Below are 20,000 nucleotides of genomic sequence, written 5' to 3' on the forward strand. Positions count from 1 at the left end.
TCACTAATTGTCTAATAATCTTGAAAAAAAAAAAAAAAAAGAGTCAATGCCCAGTCTTAGAAAACCGAAACAGGTTTGGGCCAGGTTAGTACTTTTGGAAATTTTCAGTAATTATGTGATAAATTTGCAAAAAAAAAAAATTAATAAATAAAGAGTCAATGCCCAATCTCAGAATCTAAGCAGGTTTGGGCCCAGTTAGTACTTGGATGGGAGACTGCCTGGAAATACCGATTATAGTGGCTGATCTTTAAATAGCCCTCTCTTTGCAGCCTCCTTCGCTTACGGCCATAACAGCCTGGCTATGCCCGATCTCATCTGATCTCGGAAGCTAAGCAGGTTTGGGCCTGGTTAGTACTTGGATGGGAGACCGCCTGGGAATACAAGGTGCTGTAAGCTTTTAGGTTTCCTTCTCTACTTATATAATGCACTGGCGGTTATAGTGGCTGATCTTTAAATAGCCCTCTCTTTGCAGCCTAGTACTTTTGGAATTTTTCAGTAATTATCTAATAGTTTTGCATAAATAAAAAAAAAAAAAAAAGAGTCAATGCCCAGTCTTAGAAAACCGAAACAGGTTTGGGCCTGGTTAGTACTTTTGGAACTTTTCACTAATTGTCTAATAATCTTGCAAAAAAAAAAAAAAAAAAAAAAAGAGTCAATGCCCAGTCTTAGAAAACCGAAACAGGTTTGGGCCAGGTTAGTACTTTTGGAAATTTTCAGTAATTATGTAATAAATTTGCAAAAAAAAAAAAATTAATAAATAAAGAGTCAATGCCCAATCTCAGAATCTAAGCAGGTTTGGGCCCAGTTAGTACTTGGATGGGAGACTGCCTGGAAATACCGATTATAGTGGCTGATCTTTAAATAGCCCTCTCTTTGCAGCCTCCTTCGCTTACGGCCATACCAGCCTGGCTATGCCCGATCTCATCTGATCTCGGAAGCTAAGCAGGTTTGGGCCTGGTTAGTACTTGGATGGGAGACCGCCTGGGAATACAAGGTGCTGTAAGCTTTTAGGTTTCCTTCTCTACTTATATAATGCACTGGCGGTTATAGTGGCTGATCTTTAAATAGCCCTCTTTTGCAGCCTAGTACTTTTGGAATTTTTCAGTAATTATCTAATAGTTTTGCATAAATAATAAAAAAAAAAAAAAGAGTCAATGCCCAGTCTTAGAAAACCGAAACAGGTTTGGGCCTGGTTAGTACTTTTGGAACTTTTCACTAATTGTCTAATAATCTTGCAAAAAAAAAAAAAAGAGTCAATGCCCAGTCTTAGAAAACCGAAAGAGGTTTGGGCCATGTTAGTACTTTTGGAAATTTTCAGTAATTATGTAATAAATTTGCAAAAAAAAAAATTAAATAAATAAAGAGTCAATGCCCAATCTCAGAATCTAAGCAGGTTTGGGCCCAGTTAGTACTTGGATGGGAGACTGCCTGGAAATACCGATTATAGTGGCTGATCTTTAAATAGCCCTCTCTTTGCAGCCTAGTACTTTTGGAATTTTTCAGTAATTATCTAATAGTTTTGCATAAATAATAAAAAAAAAAAGAGTCAATGCCCAGTATTAGAAAACAGAAACAGGTTTGGGCCTGGTTATTACTTTTTTGAAATTTTCACTAATTGTCTATTAATCTTGCAAAAAAAAAAAAAAAAAAGAGTCAATGCCCAGTCTTAGAAAACCGAAACAGGTTTGGGCCTGGTTAGTACTTTTGGAAATTTTCACTAATTGTCTAATAATCTTGCAAAAAAAAAAAAAAAAAAAGAGTCAATGCCCAGTCTTAGAAAACCGAAACAGGTTTGGGCCTGGTTAGTACTTTTGGAAATTTTCACTAATTGTCTAATAATCTTGAAAAAAAAAAAAAAAAAGAGTCAATGCCCAGTCTTAGAAAACCGAAACAGGTTTGGGCCAGGTTAGTACTTTTGGAAATTTTCAGTAATTATGTGATAAATTTGCAAAAAAAAAAAATTAATAAATAAAGAGTCAATGCCCAATCTCAGAATCTAAGCAGGTTTGGGCCCAGTTAGTACTTGGATGGGAGACTGCCTGGAAATACCGATTATAGTGGCTGATCTTTAAATAGCCCTCTCTTTGCAGCCTCCTTCGCTTACGGCCATAACAGCCTGGCTATGCCCGATCTCATCTGATCTCGGAAGCTAAGCAGGTTTGGGCCTGGTTAGTACTTGGATGGGAGACCGCCTGGGAATACAAGGTGCTGTAAGCTTTTAGGTTTCCTTCTCTACTTATATAATGCACTGGCGGTTATAGTGGCTGATCTTTAAATAGCCCTCTCTTTGCAGCCTAGTACTTTTGGAATTTTTCAGTAATTATCTAATAGTTTTGCATAAATAATAAAAAAAAAAAAAAAGAGTCAATGCCCAGTCTTAGAAAACCGAAACAGGTTTGGGCCTGGTTAGTACTTTTAGAAATTTTCACTAATTGTCTAATAATCTTGCAAAAAAAAAAAAAAAAAAAAGAGTCAATGCCCAGTCTTAGAAAACCGAAACAGGTTTGGGCCTGGTTAGTACTTTTGGAAATTTTCACTAATTGTCTAATAATCTTGAAAAAAAAAAAAAAAAAGAGTCAATGCCCAGTCTTAGAAAACCGAAACAGGTTTGGGCCAGGTTAGTACTTTTGGAAATTTTCAGTAATTATGTGATAAATTTGCAAAAAAAAAAAATTAATAAATAAAGAGTCAATGCCCAATCTCAGAATCTAAGCAGGTTTGGGCCCAGTTAGTACTTGGATGGGAGACTGCCTGGAAATACCGATTATAGTGGCTGATCTTTAAATAGCCCTCTCTTTGCAGCCTCCTTCGCTTACGGCCATAACAGCATGGCTATGCCCGATCTCATCTGATCTCGGAAGCTAAGCAGGTTTGGGCCTGGTTAGTACTTGGATGGGAGACCGCCTGGGAATACAAGGTGCTGTAAGCTTTTAGGTTTCCTTCTCTACTTATATAATGCACTGGCGGTTATAGTGGCTGATCTTTAAATAGCCCTCTCTTTGCAGCCTAGTACTTTTGGAATTTTTCAGTAATTATCTAATAGTTTTGCATAAATAAAAAAAAAAAAAAAAGAGTCAATGCCCAGTCTTAGAAAACCGAAACAGGTTTGGGCCTGGTTAGTACTTTTGGAACTTTTCACTAATTGTCTAATAATCTTGCAAAAAAAAAAAAAAAAAAAAAAAGAGTCAATGCCCAGTCTTAGAAAACCGAAACAGGTTTGGGCCAGGTTAGTACTTTTGGAAATTTTCAGTAATTATGTAATAAATTTGCAAAAAAAAAAAAATTAATAAATAAAGAGTCAATGCCCAATCTCAGAATCTAAGCAGGTTTGGGCCCAGTTAGTACTTGGATGGGAGACTGCCTGGAAATACCGATTATAGTGGCTGATCTTTAAATAGCCCTCTCTTTGCAGCCTCCTTCGCTTACGGCCATACCAGCCTGGCTATGCCCGATCTCATCTGATCTCGGAAGCTAAGCAGGTTTGGGCCTGGTTAGTACTTGGATGGGAGACCGCCTGGGAATACAAGGTGCTGTAAGCTTTTAGGTTTCCTTCTCTACTTATATAATGCACTGGCGGTTATAGTGGCTGATCTTTAAATAGCCCTCTTTTGCAGCCTAGTACTTTTGGAATTTTTCAGTAATTATCTAATAGTTTTGCATAAATAATAAAAAAAAAAAAAAGAGTCAATGCCCAGTCTTAGAAAACCGAAACAGGTTTGGGCCTGGTTAGTACTTTTGGAACTTTTCACTAATTGTCTAATAATCTTGCAAAAAAAAAAAAAAGAGTCAATGCCCAGTCTTAGAAAACCGAAAGAGGTTTGGGCCATGTTAGTACTTTTGGAAATTTTCAGTAATTATGTAATAAATTTGCAAAAAAAAAAATTAAATAAATAAAGAGTCAATGCCCAATCTCAGAATCTAAGCAGGTTTGGGCCCAGTTAGTACTTGGATGGGAGACTGCCTGGAAATACCGATTATAGTGGCTGATCTTTAAATAGCCCTCTCTTTGCAGCCTAGTACTTTTGGAATTTTTCAGTAATTATCTAATAGTTTTGCATAAATAATAAAAAAAAAAAGAGTCAATGCCCAGTATTAGAAAACAGAAACAGGTTTGGGCCTGGTTATTACTTTTTTGAAATTTTCACTAATTGTCTATTAATCTTGCAAAAAAAAAAAAAAAAAAGAGTCAATGCCCAGTCTTAGAAAACCGAAACAGGTTTGGGCCTGGTTAGTACTTTTGGAAATTTTCACTAATTGTCTAATAATCTTGCAAAAAAAAAAAAAAAAAAAGAGTCAATGCCCAGTCTTAGAAAACCGAAACAGGTTTGGGCCTGGTTAGTACTTTTGGAAATTTTCACTAATTGTCTAATAATCTTGAAAAAAAAAAAAAAAAAGAGTCAATGCCCAGTCTTAGAAAACCGAAACAGGTTTGGGCCAGGTTAGTACTTTTGGAAATTTTCAGTAATTATGTGATAAATTTGCAAAAAAAAAAATTAATAAATAAAGAGTCAATGCCCAATCTCAGAATCTAAGCAGGTTTGGGCCCAGTTAGTACTTGGATGGGAGACTGCCTGGAAATACCGATTATAGTGGCTGATCTTTAAATAGCCCTCTCTTTGCAGCCTCCTTCGCTTACGGCCATAACAGCCTGGCTATGCCCGATCTCATCTGATCTCGGAAGCTAAGCAGGTTTGGGCCTGGTTAGTACTTGGATGGGAGACCGCCTGGGAATACAAGGTGCTGTAAGCTTTTAGGTTTCCTTCTCTACTTATATAATGCACTGGCGGTTATAGTGGCTGATCTTTAAATAGCCCTCTCTTTGCAGCCTAGTACTTTTGGAATTTTTCAGTAATTATCTAATAGTTTTGCATAAATAATAAAAAAAAAAAAAAAGAGTCAATGCCCAGTCTTAGAAAACCGAAACAGGTTTGGGCCTGGTTAGTACTTTTGGAACTTTTCACTAATTGTCTAATAATCTTGCAAAAAAAAAAAAAAAAAAAAAAAGAGTCAATGCCCAGTCTTAGAAAACCGAAAGAGGTTTGGGCCAGGTTAGTACTTTTGGAAATTTTCAGTAATTATGTAATAAATTTGCAAAAAAAAAAATATAAATAAATAAAGAGTCAATGCCCAATCTCAGAATCTAAGCAGGTTTGGGCCCAGTTAGTACTTGGATGGGAGACTGCCTGGAAATACCGATTATAGTGGCTGATCTTTAAATAGCCCTCTCTTTGCAGCCTCCTTCGCTTACGGCCATACCAGCCTGGCTATGCCCGATCTCGTCTGATCTCGGAAGCTAAGCAGGTTTGGGCCTGGTTAGTACTTGGATGGGAGACCGCCTGGGAATACCAGGTGCTGTAAGCTTTTAGGTTTCCTTCTCTACTTATATAATGCACTGGCGGTTATAGTGGCTGATCTTTAAATAGCCCTCTCTTTGCAGCCTAGTACTTTTGGAATTTTTCAGTAATTATCTAATAGTTTTGCATAAATAATAAAAAAAAAAAAAAGAGTCAATGCCCAGTCTTAGAAAACCGAAACAGGTTTGGGCCTGGTTAGTACTTTTGGAACTTTTCACTAATTGTCTAATAATCTTGCAAAAAAAAAAAAAAAAAAAAAGAGTCAATGACCCAGTCTTAGAAAACCGAAACAGGTTTGGGCCTGGTTAGTACTTTTGAAAATTTTCACTAATTGTCTAATAATCTTGCAAAAAAAAAAAAAAAAAGAGTCAATGCCCAGTCTTAGAAAACCGAAACAGGTTTGGGCCAGGTTAGTACTTTTGGAAATTTTCAGTAATTATGTAATAAATTTGCAAAAAAAAAAATTTAATAAATAAAGAGTCAATGCCCAATCTCAGAATCTAAGCAGGTTTGGGCCCAGTTAGTACTTGGATGGGACACTGCCTGGAAATACCAATTATAGTGGCTGATCTTTAAATAGCCCTCTCTTTGCAGCCTCCTTCGCTTACGGCCATACCAACCTGAGGGCGCTAGAGAGCTAGTGAGAAACAGGAAGTGAGGTGGCTATAGAAGGGTGAAGAAGGTTCACCCAAAATTGTTTGTGTTTTTTTTTGTTTTTTTGGTTATTTGAGTCTTAATAATTGTTTTTGTTTAAATTTTTGGTTATTTTTGTTACTTGTCCTCCCAACAGCATAGCTGTTTGGGAGGGATCATTTTGTTTTTTGTTTTTTGTTGTTTTTTTTCGTTTTTTGTTTTATTTATTTTTGAAAAATGGATGGAACTACGGCAACAGACATGGACTTGGCACGAGGAACACGGCGGCAAATGACAAACGGACTGGAAAAAACTCAACGAGAAAAGGATGGACCTGAAAGGAGATTTAAAAGAACCTACACCAAAGAAGCTACAGTAGTAGTGGATTTGACTGAAGTGCACGAAGGAAAAGCAGAAGACATAATACAAGCGCTGAAAGATAAGTTGGATGTGACAAAAATATTAGCTGTAAGACCCAAAATGATGAAGGAGTACGAAATTACGTTTGAAAAGGAAGAAGATATTGAAAATCTGAGCGAAGGATTGATGATTAAAGGAAAACTATGTGAAATTAAGAAATTGAATAACAGAGAATTTGTTGTCTCTTTCATGCATCTGCCCGCTTACCTGGATGATGCAGAGATTCTACAGAAGCTGGAGGGATGGGGGGTAACTCCTGTCTCTCAGATAAGAAGAAGATTTTATACCGGCACCAACATAGAAGATGGAACGAGGTTCCTTAAGGTACAGTTCCCAAAAGAAGTGGCCTCCTTGCCCTACAGTACTCGAATTGAAATGGAAGATGGTCCACAATACTATAGAGTGATACATAGCAAGCAGGTGAGAACCTGCAGGTTGTGTATGAGCCCTGATCATGTGATGAAGGACTGTCCAGACTTTAAATGTTTTAAATGCTCGGAAACAGGCCACTTCGCGAGGGACTGTAAGGTGGTGATGTGTCCCGACTGCAATTGTGTACTGGACAAATGCGAGTGCTGGTATGGAGACCAGCAAAATGGAGAAGAGAGGGGGAGTGGGCAGATGCATGAGACAGACAATGAAGAGGAGCAAAGGGAAGACACCGGAGAAATGCAAAGAGAGGACAATGTAAGCAAGGACAATGAAAATGAGATTGAAAAGACTGAGTTAACACAGGACATTGTGGAAATGGAGGTACAGATGGAGTTAAATGAGGTTGGAAAAGCAGAAACGGAAGAGCCAGAAGAGACTGAATGGATCGGTGAGACGGACAGAAATAACAAAGACAGTGAAAACATGGGCGGAGACAGCACTGCAAGTACATCCAATAAAAGAAGAAGAAAAGTTAAGGTAATACCCAATTTAGAAAAAGCTAAAAATAAAATGTGTAAACAAAGTAATGAGGTGAAACAAGACTGTGGAAGAAGTGCAAAAGAGGGGGAGGAAGTAGGATAACGAAATTATGATGCTAAAGTTTGTCTTTTTATCTTTTTTAATTGTGTTGAAAATTGTTACTTTTAATGCAAGAGGATTAATCAATGGTGTGAAATTTGAAAAAGTCAAGGAACTGTGCAGGGATGAAGATGTGATTTTATTGCAAGAAACAAACTGGAAAGAGAGTGTAATGGAGGATTTTAAAAAAAGATGGGAAGGGGAATTATTTTTTAATAATGCTGAGGGAAAAATAGGAGGAGGAGTTGCGATGTTAATAAGAAACGATAGAGGTATCAGGTCAAAGCAAATGTATAATGACACAAAAGGAAAATGCATGGCTGTAGAAATTAAGATGGATGAAGATGATTTTATTTTAGTAAACGTACATGCTCCAAATGAAGAAATAGAAAAGAAAAAATATTTTAATGTAATAGCTGAATTAATGGAAAAATGGAAGAGGGTAATAATTGCGGGGGATTTTAACACTGTTTTTAGTAAAATGGATATGGCTAACGGAATGGTTTTTAAATCGGATGGGGGAAGAAAGGAGTTAATTTCATTGATGGAGGAGAAGAACATGATTGATGTGTGGAGAGAAAGAAATGGGAAAAAGAGGGAATTTACAAGAAGACAGCTGGTAGGGAATTTTATGTGTCAAACTAGAATAGACTACTTTTTAAGTACTAGGAATTTGGAATGTTTTATTGATGGAGTGTTTTATAAAGAAACGACTTTAAGTGATCACAAAATGGTGCAAATGAGAATGGATTTTAAAAAGGAAATGAGGGGACCAGGGGTATGGATTTTAAACACTGAAGTTTTAAAGGAAGAGAGTTTTAAAAAAGAGATAGAAAATAAATTAGATGAGGGGAAAAAAGACTTGATGTACATAGAAGATAAAAGGCAATGGTGGGAAAACATGAAATATGACATAAAGAAATATGTAATGAATTACTGTAAATTGTTACAAAAGGTAAAAAGAACAAAGGAACAAGAAATAAGAAAGACGTTAAGAGAGGAGTTAAATAAAAATGAAGTAAACGTGCAAAGAGTAATTGAAGTGGAGGAAAAGTTGAGGAAAATCGAAGAAGGAAAATATAAAGGGGCAACGTTAAGAAGTAAAGCTAAATATACAGTAGAAGGGGAAAAATGTAGTAGATTCTTTTTTAACCTTGAGAAAAGCAGGGCGAAGGCGGGAATAATTAAAGAACTTAGGAATAAGGAAGGACAAGTTGTTTTAAGCACGGAGGGAATTTTAAAGGAAATAAGCACATATTATGAAGAACTTTTTAGATCAGAGGAAGGGGATGAGGAAAAAAGGAACATTTTGTTACAACAGATAACACGAAAAGTCGGTGAGGGAGATAAAAAGGAATGTGATAAGGGAATAACAACTGAGGAAATTATACAAGCAATAAATCAGCTAAGTGTGAAGAAAAGCCCAGGAATAGATGGTATTGGAAGTGAGTTTTATAAGGTTTTTAAAGAAAAAGTAAGCCCGATTTTAAAAGAAGTCTATGAAGAGGTTTTTAAAAAAGAAAGAGTACACCCAAGAATGGGCTTAGGCTTAATGAAAATAATCTACAAGAGAAAAGGAGACAAAGCGGAACTGAGGAATTTTAGGCCCATTACAATGTTAAACACAGATTTTAAAATTTTAGCCAGGGTTTTAGCGAACAGATTAAAAAATATTATGCCAAACATAATAGAGACTAACCAGGCATATGGAGTAAAGGGGAGGGACATAGCAGATATCACGAGTAGCATAAGAGATATAATGGGGTACATAAAAGAAAAAGGAAAGGAGGCATATATAATAAGCATGGATTTCGAGAAGGCTTTTGACAGAGTGGAGCATGGGTTTTTATTGGCGGTTTTAAAACAATTTGGTTTTGGAGAGAATTTTATAAAATGGATCTCAGTTTTATACAGCGATATTTTAACAAAAGTTAAATGTAATGGTTTTTTAACGGAACCTTTTAAAGTTTTAAGGTCTATAAGACAAGGGTGTCCACTGTCAGCGAAGTTATATTCTTTGGTGGCTGAACCATTAGGGCTTTTAATAAACAGAGAGAAAAAAATAAAGGGAATAAAACTAGAAGAAAAAGAGGAACTGACTAAAATATTCCAGTATGCGGATGATACCACAATTATTGTTGAAAATATAGAAAGTGTTAAAGAAGTAATGGAAAAAATGAAATGCTATTGTGAGGGATCAGGTGCAAAAATAAATGAAGAAAAAACAGTATATATGAAGTTCGGAAGGTCAGAGGTTTTAACGGGGGTTGTTAAATTCCTAGAGGTACAAGAAATGAGGATTTTAGGAGCGGGGTTAGCAAAGAATGAGAAGGAAACTGTTGATAATATGTGGGATGAGACATTGGGAGGGATGGATAGGAGACTGATTTTTTGGAGAAACAGGTTTTTAAGTTTGAAAGGAAAAATTTTAATTGTAAACATGTTAATGTTATCAAAAATGTGGTACAAATTACATGTGATGCCATTGCCAAACTGGGTTTTTAAGAGAATAAAAAAGAGTATTTTAGAATTTTTATGGGAAAAAAAGCCTCCAAGGATAGCGTACAATACGCTGATAGGAAAACCAGAAGAGGGAGGGATGGGTTTAGTCGATGTGGAACAGAAGATGAAAAGCATGAGGGTAAAAGTGGTTAAGAAATATTTGGATGATAAGAAGGGAGATGAATGGAAGAAATTGATGGGTTTTTATTTAAATAAATGTGGGAATTTTAACCTTGGGGAAAACATTTTATGGATGAAGTTGAAAAGTTGGATGATGGAGGGGATACCACAGTTTTATAAAGAGGTTTTAAATGCTTGGAGGCTTTTTTTAACAGAGGTGGATTTTAATCCGGAGGGGAGGGAAGCGATTTTAAATCAGCCTCTGTTTTTAAATGACAAAATAAAGATACACGAGCGAGATATCTATTTTAAGAAGTGGCTAAAAGTGGGGATCGTAAAAGTGAGAGATGTTTTATGGGAGGTGAAAGAGGGATTTTTACCACTCCAAGTGATTAAAGATGCAATGGAGGAGGAGAAGGAGGATTTTAATGTCATGGTTTTAAAAAAACAGTATGAAGATGTCAAGAAAGCAATCCCAAGGCAATGGCTAGATGAGATTAAAAAGAAGGGAGAACGAGAAAATAAAATGATGGTGTTTTTAAAATTTAAAGAAAAGAGGGTGGATTTTAATTTGTGTACTGTGAAAATGTTCTATGAGTTTTTTATAAATAGAGTTTTTAAAAAACCTGTTGCCAACCAGATTTGGTTAAGGCATTTTAATGAAATCGAAGAAAAAGGCATTTGGAAGAATAGAACATGGAAATGGTTGGATGTAGATTTAGAATGTTTAGACTATTTTATCAGACAAAATGTGATCTATACAGAAATGAGATTGTGTATAATGCAGAAGGCAACAAATGCTCAATGTAAAGTCTGTAAAAAAGAAGATGAAGGTATTTTACATTTGTTTTTATTATGTGGAAAACTTAACCCATTTTTTAATGAACTGAAAGAAATTGTCAAAGAATTAAGAGAAAATGAAGAGGTTACTGACTGGAAAAGGTTTTTTATGCTGGGAATGACAGAGAACAAAGAAAATAAGAAACTTGTGAATTTGTTTTTAATCTTGGCAAAAAAAGCAATATTGAAAAGGAGAAATGTAGCCAGAAACAGAGATTGTATTTTAAACTTATGGGTGCTTTTTAAACAAATGGTTGAAAGTTATGTAGAAATGTTATACAATTATTTTAAATTGGAAAACCAGATGGCGGATTTTTATAAAATTTTCACAAATGATGTTATATGTATCTTTAAACAAAAGCATTTTTACATGCCAGGAGAAGATGATTAAGATGACATATTGTTATGTAATGTGAATTTTATTCCTTCAGCAACAAACTTCAATGACGATGTTAGTTTGATTATGAGATGAATGAAATTGTATGACTAAGAAAATGTGTTTGTTTTGTAATAACTGAAATCTCCAATAAAAAAAAAAAAAAAAAAAAAAAAAAGGTATGCCCGATCTCGTCTGATCTCGGAAGCTAAGCAGGTTTGGGTCTGGTTAGTACTTGGATGGGAGACCACCTGGGAATACCAGGTGCTGTAAGCTTTTAGGTTTCCTTCTCTACTTATATAATGCACTGGTGGTTATAGTGGCTGATCTTTAAATAGCCCTCTCTTTGCAGCCTTCTTCGCATACGGCCATACCAGCCTGGCTATGCCCGATCTCGTCTGATCTTGGAAGCTAAGCAGGTTTGGGCCTGGTTAGTACTTGGATGGGAGACCGCCTGGGAATACCAGGTGCTGTAAGCTTTTAGGTTTCCTTCTCTACTTATATAATGCACTGGCGGTTATAGTGGCTGATCTTTAAATAGCCCTCTCTTTGCAGCCTAGTACTTTTGGAATTTTTCAGTAATAATCTAATAGTTTTGCATAAATAAAAGAAAAAAAAAAAAAAAGGGGTCAAAGCCCAGTCTTAGAAAACCGAAACAGGTTTGGGCCTGGTTAGTACTTTTGGAACTTTTCACTAATTGTCTAATTATCTTGCAAAAAAAAAAAAAAAAAAGAGTCAATGCCCAGTCTTAGAAACCGAAAGAGGTTTGGGCCATGTTAGTACTTTTGGAAATTTTCAGTAATTATGTAATAAATTTGCAAAAAAAAATTTTTAATAAATAAAGAGTCAATGCCCAATCTCAGAATCTATGCAGGTTTGGGCCCAGTTAGTACTTGGATGGGAGACTGCCTGGAAATGGCCCATGACCCCTCCAAGTCCCTATCCTGGGTCCTGATCACCGTGAAAAAAAAAAGTAAACAGATTAGCAGGAGAGAGGAGAGGAGAGGGGAGGGGCCAAATATAAAGTGATAGGAGAGAGGGGAGGGGCCAAATGGAAAGAGAGACCATTGTCTTGTTTACCTCTGAAATGGTTTACTGTTCTTTTTTATGTTTTTGTGAATAAGACCATGAAGACTAGAATCTCTGACTTGAATGTTTTATTAAGTTTAATAAGATGTCTGTCATGTAATGTAACAAACATAATGCTTTAATTAAAACAATAAAAAACAAGTAATGTAACAAATGTGTTTGCTCATATCTGTTTGAAGTATGAATGGATGCACTTTACAAATAAACTTGAGACTTTTAGTTACAATGTTTGCAAGATCACTGAAAAAAAATCTAAGAAACTATATTAGGGTAGGCTACTTGAACAAAGTGTAATTTGCTCATATCTGAGATATTATTCACTCTATTGGCCCCATTCGCCCTGTAGGGAGCATGTAAAATGTACACATAAAAGGGCCTTAATGGAATTTTAGAAAAAGACTTTATCTTTACCTTACTGGTAAGTAATTCAGCCTCTCTTATACTCAATACAGTTTCATGTGACAGTCTTTACCTCTATCAAGTGGACAAATGGGGAAACAGCAGTGAAAGGAATCATGTATTTGGAAACATTCTTTTATTTTATTTGTTCAACAATATATATCTACATATCAGAAATAAATAAACAACACAACAGCAATAACAATAACACAGGTAACAATGTAAACAGAATAGAATTAACATTAATTATTAAGTAATTTAGCAGAAAATATAGCAAAATAGGAACTAATAAGTTATTATTTACAGGATTCTTATTACAAGATTTATACATGTACACATTAAGCAATATACAATATACGTACTATATACAAGGAGATGAGGTAATGCAGTGCAATAGTATGCAATGTTAAGCAGATATTTACATTCACTAAAAACACATCTTTTTTTTCTATGAGAAAATAGGTATGTGTTTTATAGATGGTGTATAATGAATCGGTGAATTGGTATAAGAGGCAGATATTGTAGCAATAATGACTTGGGGAATGTGATTTGGGCGATGTAGTTGCAGATGGAGTTGGCTCTCTAGTTGTTATTTTTTTTCTTTTTTAGTTCCTCATCTACTACACTTTTGAAGTGTTCAAAACTGTTGAACACAACACCTTCAAAACCTGAAGTGGTGGACTTCCTAGTTGCTGGGCAATAGGTAAATATTTTTTGGCTACTTTCAGCAGCCTTGTCTTTGGAGGGCGTGTACCTCTTGCGCTGCCCACCACACTGGGGTACTTGGTAGGCCCCACAAGGCTTCATGGATTTATGAGGCTTGATTGGTCTGGATGTCAGCACAGGAGGCGGTGCGAAAGATATGAACCCTTGACTGCTGGATGCCCCACAGAGCATCATGGATGGTCCCTGTGGCTGTGCAGGAACCACTACCAGGACAGGTGCTGCTGACGCTCTGGGTGGGATGTACGTGGCCACAGGGGGTTTAGGTTGAATGGGCCGGTTCCCAAGCATTTCCACATCAACCCTGCAAAAATAAATCATACATACGATGATGAGTATAATTCATGAGAAATAATGTGTATGACTATCAATTCACATGGTTTGTTGTGTTTAAGTTTAAACCATTCAGCTGATAAATTCAGATATGTTCACATATTTTAATAAAGTAGTAAAGTCACATACTTGTGAAATGAAAAACTGAACAACTTCCCCTTCTGACCATGCCTTTTCCCAGCTGCATGACGTAGGCTCTGGTACTGAACCTGAGGTCGATCTGGAGCTGGAAGGGATTCTGGCAGAGTAGGAGCTGCTGGCATTGGTTCTTCTGACAGCACTCTTTGGTGGGGTTTCACCTTTGGCATTACTGTTGCCCTGTAGTTAGCCTTCTTTTCTTCCCGTGCCATGAATGTAGAGATGGACTTGGCATTCAGATTGGGCAGAGGAATGGAGAGACCTTTGAGGATGGGATCGTCTCTGACTCGGTCTACAATCCTTTTATACTGGCCCTTGATTGCATTGGTGATTTTAGTGGGGGAGGTGAGACGATTGGCTGGTGGCCGGTTTTTCAGCATCTTAATAATGAGGTACAACAGACGACTATCCTCAGTCACCTGGGCTGCCTGAGGGTACCTCATCCAGGAAAACTTTGTCTTCTGTGCTGCTCTGGTCTCAGGTGTGTCAGCTCCCAAGCATCTGCCAAACAGGGTGTAACCCCACCTTGACTCATACCTTTTTACAAAGTTGGCTGCAGACCTGTCATGCTCATGCAGAGCACCAACTGCAGTGCCAATCTTCAGCCTTAGGTCAGCTGGCACTAGGTGACGGTCACTGTTGTCTGCCAGTTCTAAAATGAGCAGGGCCAAGGCTTCCACTTCCTCCAGCACAGGAAGATGCAGATGGCTCTGGGTCATCAGCACATCCTGCAGAGCAGGACTGTCCTCCTCCTCTACCTGTTCTGATTGAGTGAGGATGACATGTTTGTCACTGACAGTGTCCATAGGATCCTCCTCTGACTCTGCACCCATGTCTACACCCTCATCTGCCAGCTTGTCCTCGCTTTGTTCAGCCGTCTCCTCTTCTTCACGGGACTGCTCTTCCTCAACTGCAAATATGTAATGTACTAATCACCAGTGTGTCTAGGCAGTTACAACAACTAACAGTAGACTAATTAATACAACATGGCAATGCTGCAGTTCATTTGTTTCATATTATGAAAAATAAAAATGAACTATATCATACATACTTGTCATGGATAGAATATGCATGATATTTATAGGTATTTGACTGCTCAGTATGTATGTATATTGTTATAATGCAAGATTGTGTACCTTGCTGGGCATAGTAATCCCTTGCAGTGAAGCTGGTTGACTGGCACATGGCATACTCTACTCCAAGGAGCTCCTCCTCGTCTGGGTCCTTGTATACAGCAGGGTAGGGCATTGGAGTGGCAAAGTTGGGCTCGAGGACATGCTCTTTACCGAAGAGCACATCAGCCTGCTGATTCAGGCGCTAAATCTGCCGCGGGTCCATACACCACGTCTGCCTGCCATGGCCACCAGCAACCCGGAGTGATTCCATACGGCTGTTCCACTGCACAGCAAATGCAATCAGATACACCTGAAAGACATGACCATTCATGCATTATTGTACATCAGAAACTAATTTTGATTACAAAGTGGGCATCGCCCAGCAGCATGACATACAATTTGTCTTTTGTCCGCAATAGGCTATTTTGTGTGTGCGCATCTCATACACCCGGTTGATGCTATGTGAACAGCATAGAGCTCACACACGCACAGGAAGAGAGGGTAGCACAAAAGCAGGTATGATACAGGTAAAATATGCTTATGAACAATGATGTGTAATCAATATTTATTTTAAATATTAAAGCTGTTTATACTTACTTGGAATGGCATAACTCCACATCTCTGTGAGGGAATGGCATTGTACAGGTGTGAGTGCAAGCCCTCCAAGGAATTACTGCCTCGCCGACACCTGTACTTGTTCAGGCGGACACCATTCAGCACCACCACCTTCACTGAAACATACAGCTGTATGCCAGGGGGGTCCTATAAAACATATGTTGCTTATTTATTATGGTGTCTGTGAGTTTGAGTTTGTATGATTTTACAATGATTAGTTAAAAAATGTTTACCCACCTGCATACAACTAAGATGCTTGCTTGCAGTTGCCCAGTGAGAATCCATATATGACAGTTGGTGCAGGAGCCCTAGCTCGTTCAAAGCGGCCCATCAGACCTTTGGCCATACGTCTGTAACACCCCTCAGACTCAGCTGCCACCACCACTGTGGTCAAGAACTGGCCCCACTCGTTCAGCACACTGGTGACATACTGCATGGTGCCCTGACCATCACCATATATCTTCTTAAGGACCTGGAAAACACAAAGCAGAACATTCTTGATAGTTTCTATCAATAACCTGTCTGTCCAATATGATTTATATGAATTACAATGCATGTACATTTTGTATCCATCACATTTGAACGCTGAACAGTGAGGCCAAAGTCCCTTATTCAAAACAATAAGCTGGCTCAAGTCACTTTAAAGGGACTAAATAAATATTAAGTCTGCTTAACTTCATGAATTGATACAATACACATACCTTTCTTGTCCCATCAATGCAGAGGATATCTCCAGTCACACTGAGGACTGAGGCTCTGTACACAGGCATCTTCTCCATCTCCATGATCATGTGTGCACGCCTCAGCACACGGGCACAAGGAAGGGGAGTCCGGGGCAGAGGAGGGGTGTAAGTACCAGCAGCTTTGACAAAGGACAGGATGCTCTTCTGAGATGATGCAGATCCAGCTGTGTGGGCTTCATACAGAAGAGTCTGGTACAGGTCACGGCGCTCCACATACCACTCATCATGTCCCTGCTGCAGCACTCTCTGGACTTTGTTCATGGACACACTGTTGACCCTGTCATTCAGAAGAGTAACCACGCCTTTGTCAATGGCACGCTTCCCACACAGTATGGCAGGAAACATGCTTCTGATGGCCGGGGCCAAGTTCATCAGAATCTTGGGACTGTGTGCCAGCCAAATGTACAGCTGAACATGATGACTGTCTTCATCTTCACTGTCTGCGTCACTATGTGTCTTACTCACTGCCCGCCTCATCTTTTCACAATGTGAACACTTCAGCTTCTCCGTCAACAGGGTGTAATTGTACTTCATCCCACACACTTGCCTGGCATAACTACCAAAGCCTTTCTTTTCAAGGTATTCACCTGGTGGTGCAGGGCAGTTGGAGCTAGGGCAGTGGATCTTGGCTTGCATCACACCAACTGGGCGCCAGAAGAAGGCAGGGGTTGTGAAAAAGGCCATCATGTTGGGCAGTCCTCACTTGACAGAAGTAGGAATTGGGGGAGGGTGGAATTCCATCGTCTCCTTTAAAAGCCTTCTCTCCACAATCTCTCCTTTGGCATTCTTGTACCTGGAAGGCCTCTCAAACAGACCATACATCTCATCACATTTCAGCCACTTGATGTTGGGAGGAGCTATACCATTGGCTTGTGTAGATGAAGGTGGATGCTCCCAGTATTTCTGCCAGCCCTCGAGCGAGATGTTACCAGTTTCTGAGGCAGAGGTGTCAACAGGGGAAGAAGGTCTTCCCTGAGATGTGCTGAGGCTGTGGGAAGAGTCCTGACTCACAGCTGGTGTGAGCTCTCCCCAGGTGGTCAGCTGTGTGGAGACCGCTACCTCAGACTCTTCAAGGACAGTCTCTGTAGAAAAAAATCAGACAAAATGTATTGAGCACATTGCTTAAGATGTGAATATAATGACAAACACAAGCATTATCACAATAAACAAAGTTTGTTTCTATTTTCCATGTTATCAGATCCAATTTTAGAGAATACAAATGATATTTAATACAAACATTTTAGTATAGAGCTGCTACAAAAAATATAGGCAATAGTTAAAAAAAATATTGTAATATAATTAAAATAATCCCACATTTCACATAAACAAATTAAATTGATTTTTGTATGTGTTATCTAAATGCCAACAAAGCATTTAGACATTAAATCTGTTACACAAAAAAAAGGGGCAGCTAGCTTGATAATATCCCTCACCCTGCTGAAAATTAAAGTGAAATACTAAACCTACTGTCGTCATTATCAGTGCCATAAAATGTGTGATATTTCAGCAGTGTATTTAGTCAGATGTTTGAAATACATCAGTGAGAAAATGTTATATGAATTTTAAAATAGAGTTATGGCGTGTTAAATGTTAATTACCAGCAGCTGCCAACAATTCAGCATCACTGGCATATTCAGGATCCTGCTGGAACTTAGAAAGGGTAGATTCAGCCTTCTTTCCTCTGTCTTTCCTGGACTCCTGTTCATGCAGAAAATAAAGAAATTATAGAAAAACACATACAGAGTTGCATTGTACCACATAAACACAAGTACTTACACTGTTACCACTTCCTATGTCTAAAGCACAAGCTTTTGTGCAGAGTAAACATTGATGATTTTACTATTGAAGGTGCATTAATATGTGCCTAACTGATTTACACATGCACTACATTTTTTTTTTATAAACAAAACAGTAAATATAATTTAATCTCAGTTAACGGGTCAAAGTTACCTCCAAGCGTTTGTCAAGATGAAAGGTGACAGGCGGGAACTCTCTGGCATACTGCAGCAATCGCTCCTTTTGCCACTTTAGGAGATCGTTCTTCTCACCCTTCTGGCAATATTCAGACAGCAGCCATATGACCCAGCCAACATCATTTTCGAGCAGCCACCTGAAAGACTGTCCTGCATATTTGCCGAATGTGACAACTAGCTGGCCTTTCCACATTTCCCCTCCAGCTTTCTTTGCAGCAGCCTCCGCCTTTTCAGAATCCAGACAGCTGGGGTCTACTGCTTTGCTGGGGGCCACTGCCACACTCTTAGCTGCATCCGTACACTGCAGCTTGGCCTCTTCCTGCCTGTACAGACGGATGCATGGGCACAGGTGCTGTTTTTGGTGGCTGCTCAGCTGCTGTTTCAGTGAGAAGCTTTTCCCACACACTTCACACACATGTCCCTTTGGACCATGAAGCTGCATGTGCCGAGTCAGGTTGGACTTCACAGAGAAACTACTGCCACATACACTGCACTTGTGTCCCTCCAAATCCATGCTTTTTTTCTGTTGTAATAAAACAGAAACAGATTCAGATTAGTTTATTCTTTTCAAACTGTACAGGGGACTAAACACTGGAAGACCAGGAGATGCAAAACATGTACACAAGTAACAGTACTGTTATTACTATTACTTAAAGTAGAAGTAAAAAGGTATTTTGTAAAATATTAGTAATTAAAAAAAAATACTACACAAGTACTGAGTAATCTTTATGGATGTTATCTGATTTACCTTTTAATGTGATATTTCATATGATTAGCTAAAAGTTCAAAAGGTAATGGTTTTATATTTTTGATTGCCTTGTGTTTTCAGTGTTTAAACATGTTATTGACTGTTAATGACTTATCAGTTACTATGAGACAAAATAGTTTAGATTAGTGGAGATAGCCAGACAAAACAGGCCTAAACTATTTAAATGTACATGTGAAAAAGCTTTTTCAGGGCAGTATATAAAAAAAAGTTTTTATGATCTGTATTATTAAAAAATAAATAAAATAACATTTTAGAGGTTCTGCAAGGTGTATGTAAACTTATTACTAAAGTATAATGTAACAAAAATCATAACATTATTAGACCCCAAAATGTTGCAATGGTTATCACGTTCTCATGTTGCTATGGTTACTATGTCAAATCATCGCAATTTCATGACTCACAGGACTATAATTTAGCGGGTTCACTCGCACATTTAAATGCTGTTACACTCCTCAAACTTTACAGTGTGAATGTAACCACTGGTCCTCTAGAAGCATGAAAAACAAAACTATTATTTAGATCGTCAATAGCGCTCCCTTTAAGCCATCACTTACGCCACTTACCGCGTTCTGCACTCTCACTGAAACTCTCATCATAAACACTGAAGTTGTCCGCACTGCAGTGAATCTCTTATTTACATCGCGTCTAGACTTTGTTGTTTATAAGGAGATTTTTGCGAAAGGATAAAGCTCGCGCTGATTCTGAACATTTTGAGTGAATTCTCCACATGGTGACTAAAATGCCTCTGATTTGCCACTGCGTTCATGCGCGTAATATACATGTCTGTGATTGGCTACAATGCTCAACGCTGAAACAACACTAACGTTAGCTTCGTTTCATTTTTGAA

At 38.0% G+C, this 20,000-nt stretch overlaps 8 non-coding genes across 8 annotated transcripts; all 8 read left to right on the forward strand.

The window, feature by feature from the left end:
• The first annotated feature begins 277 nt into the window (after positions 1–277).
• LOC132134329 (5S ribosomal RNA) lies at positions 278–396 on the forward strand. Its single transcript, XR_009429505.1, has one exon. It is a non-coding gene; the product is annotated as a 5S ribosomal RNA (ribosomal RNA).
• A 491-nt stretch (positions 397–887) lies between these two features.
• On the forward strand, positions 888–1,006 carry LOC132134279 (5S ribosomal RNA). Its single transcript, XR_009429458.1, has one exon. It is a non-coding gene; the product is annotated as a 5S ribosomal RNA (ribosomal RNA).
• A 1,092-nt stretch (positions 1,007–2,098) lies between these two features.
• On the forward strand, positions 2,099–2,217 carry LOC132134330 (5S ribosomal RNA). The gene has a single exon (XR_009429506.1). It is a non-coding gene; the product is annotated as a 5S ribosomal RNA (ribosomal RNA).
• Positions 2,218–2,810: 593 nt separating this feature from the next.
• LOC132134340 (5S ribosomal RNA) lies at positions 2,811–2,929 on the forward strand. Its single transcript, XR_009429515.1, has one exon. It is a non-coding gene; the product is annotated as a 5S ribosomal RNA (ribosomal RNA).
• A 491-nt stretch (positions 2,930–3,420) lies between these two features.
• LOC132134281 (5S ribosomal RNA) lies at positions 3,421–3,539 on the forward strand. The gene has a single exon (XR_009429460.1). It is a non-coding gene; the product is annotated as a 5S ribosomal RNA (ribosomal RNA).
• A 1,091-nt stretch (positions 3,540–4,630) lies between these two features.
• Positions 4,631–4,749, forward strand: LOC132134331 (5S ribosomal RNA). Its single transcript, XR_009429507.1, has one exon. It is a non-coding gene; the product is annotated as a 5S ribosomal RNA (ribosomal RNA).
• Positions 4,750–5,242: 493 nt separating this feature from the next.
• Positions 5,243–5,361, forward strand: LOC132134384 (5S ribosomal RNA). Its single transcript, XR_009429546.1, has one exon. It is a non-coding gene; the product is annotated as a 5S ribosomal RNA (ribosomal RNA).
• A 6,255-nt stretch (positions 5,362–11,616) lies between these two features.
• LOC132134301 (5S ribosomal RNA) lies at positions 11,617–11,735 on the forward strand. The gene has a single exon (XR_009429479.1). It is a non-coding gene; the product is annotated as a 5S ribosomal RNA (ribosomal RNA).
• The last annotated feature ends 8,265 nt before the right edge of the window (positions 11,736–20,000 follow it).

Source organism: Carassius carassius, unplaced genomic scaffold (assembly GCF_963082965.1).
Source record: "Carassius carassius unplaced genomic scaffold, fCarCar2.1 SCAFFOLD_58, whole genome shotgun sequence".
Classification (NCBI taxonomy): domain Eukaryota; kingdom Metazoa; phylum Chordata; class Actinopteri; order Cypriniformes; family Cyprinidae; genus Carassius; species Carassius carassius.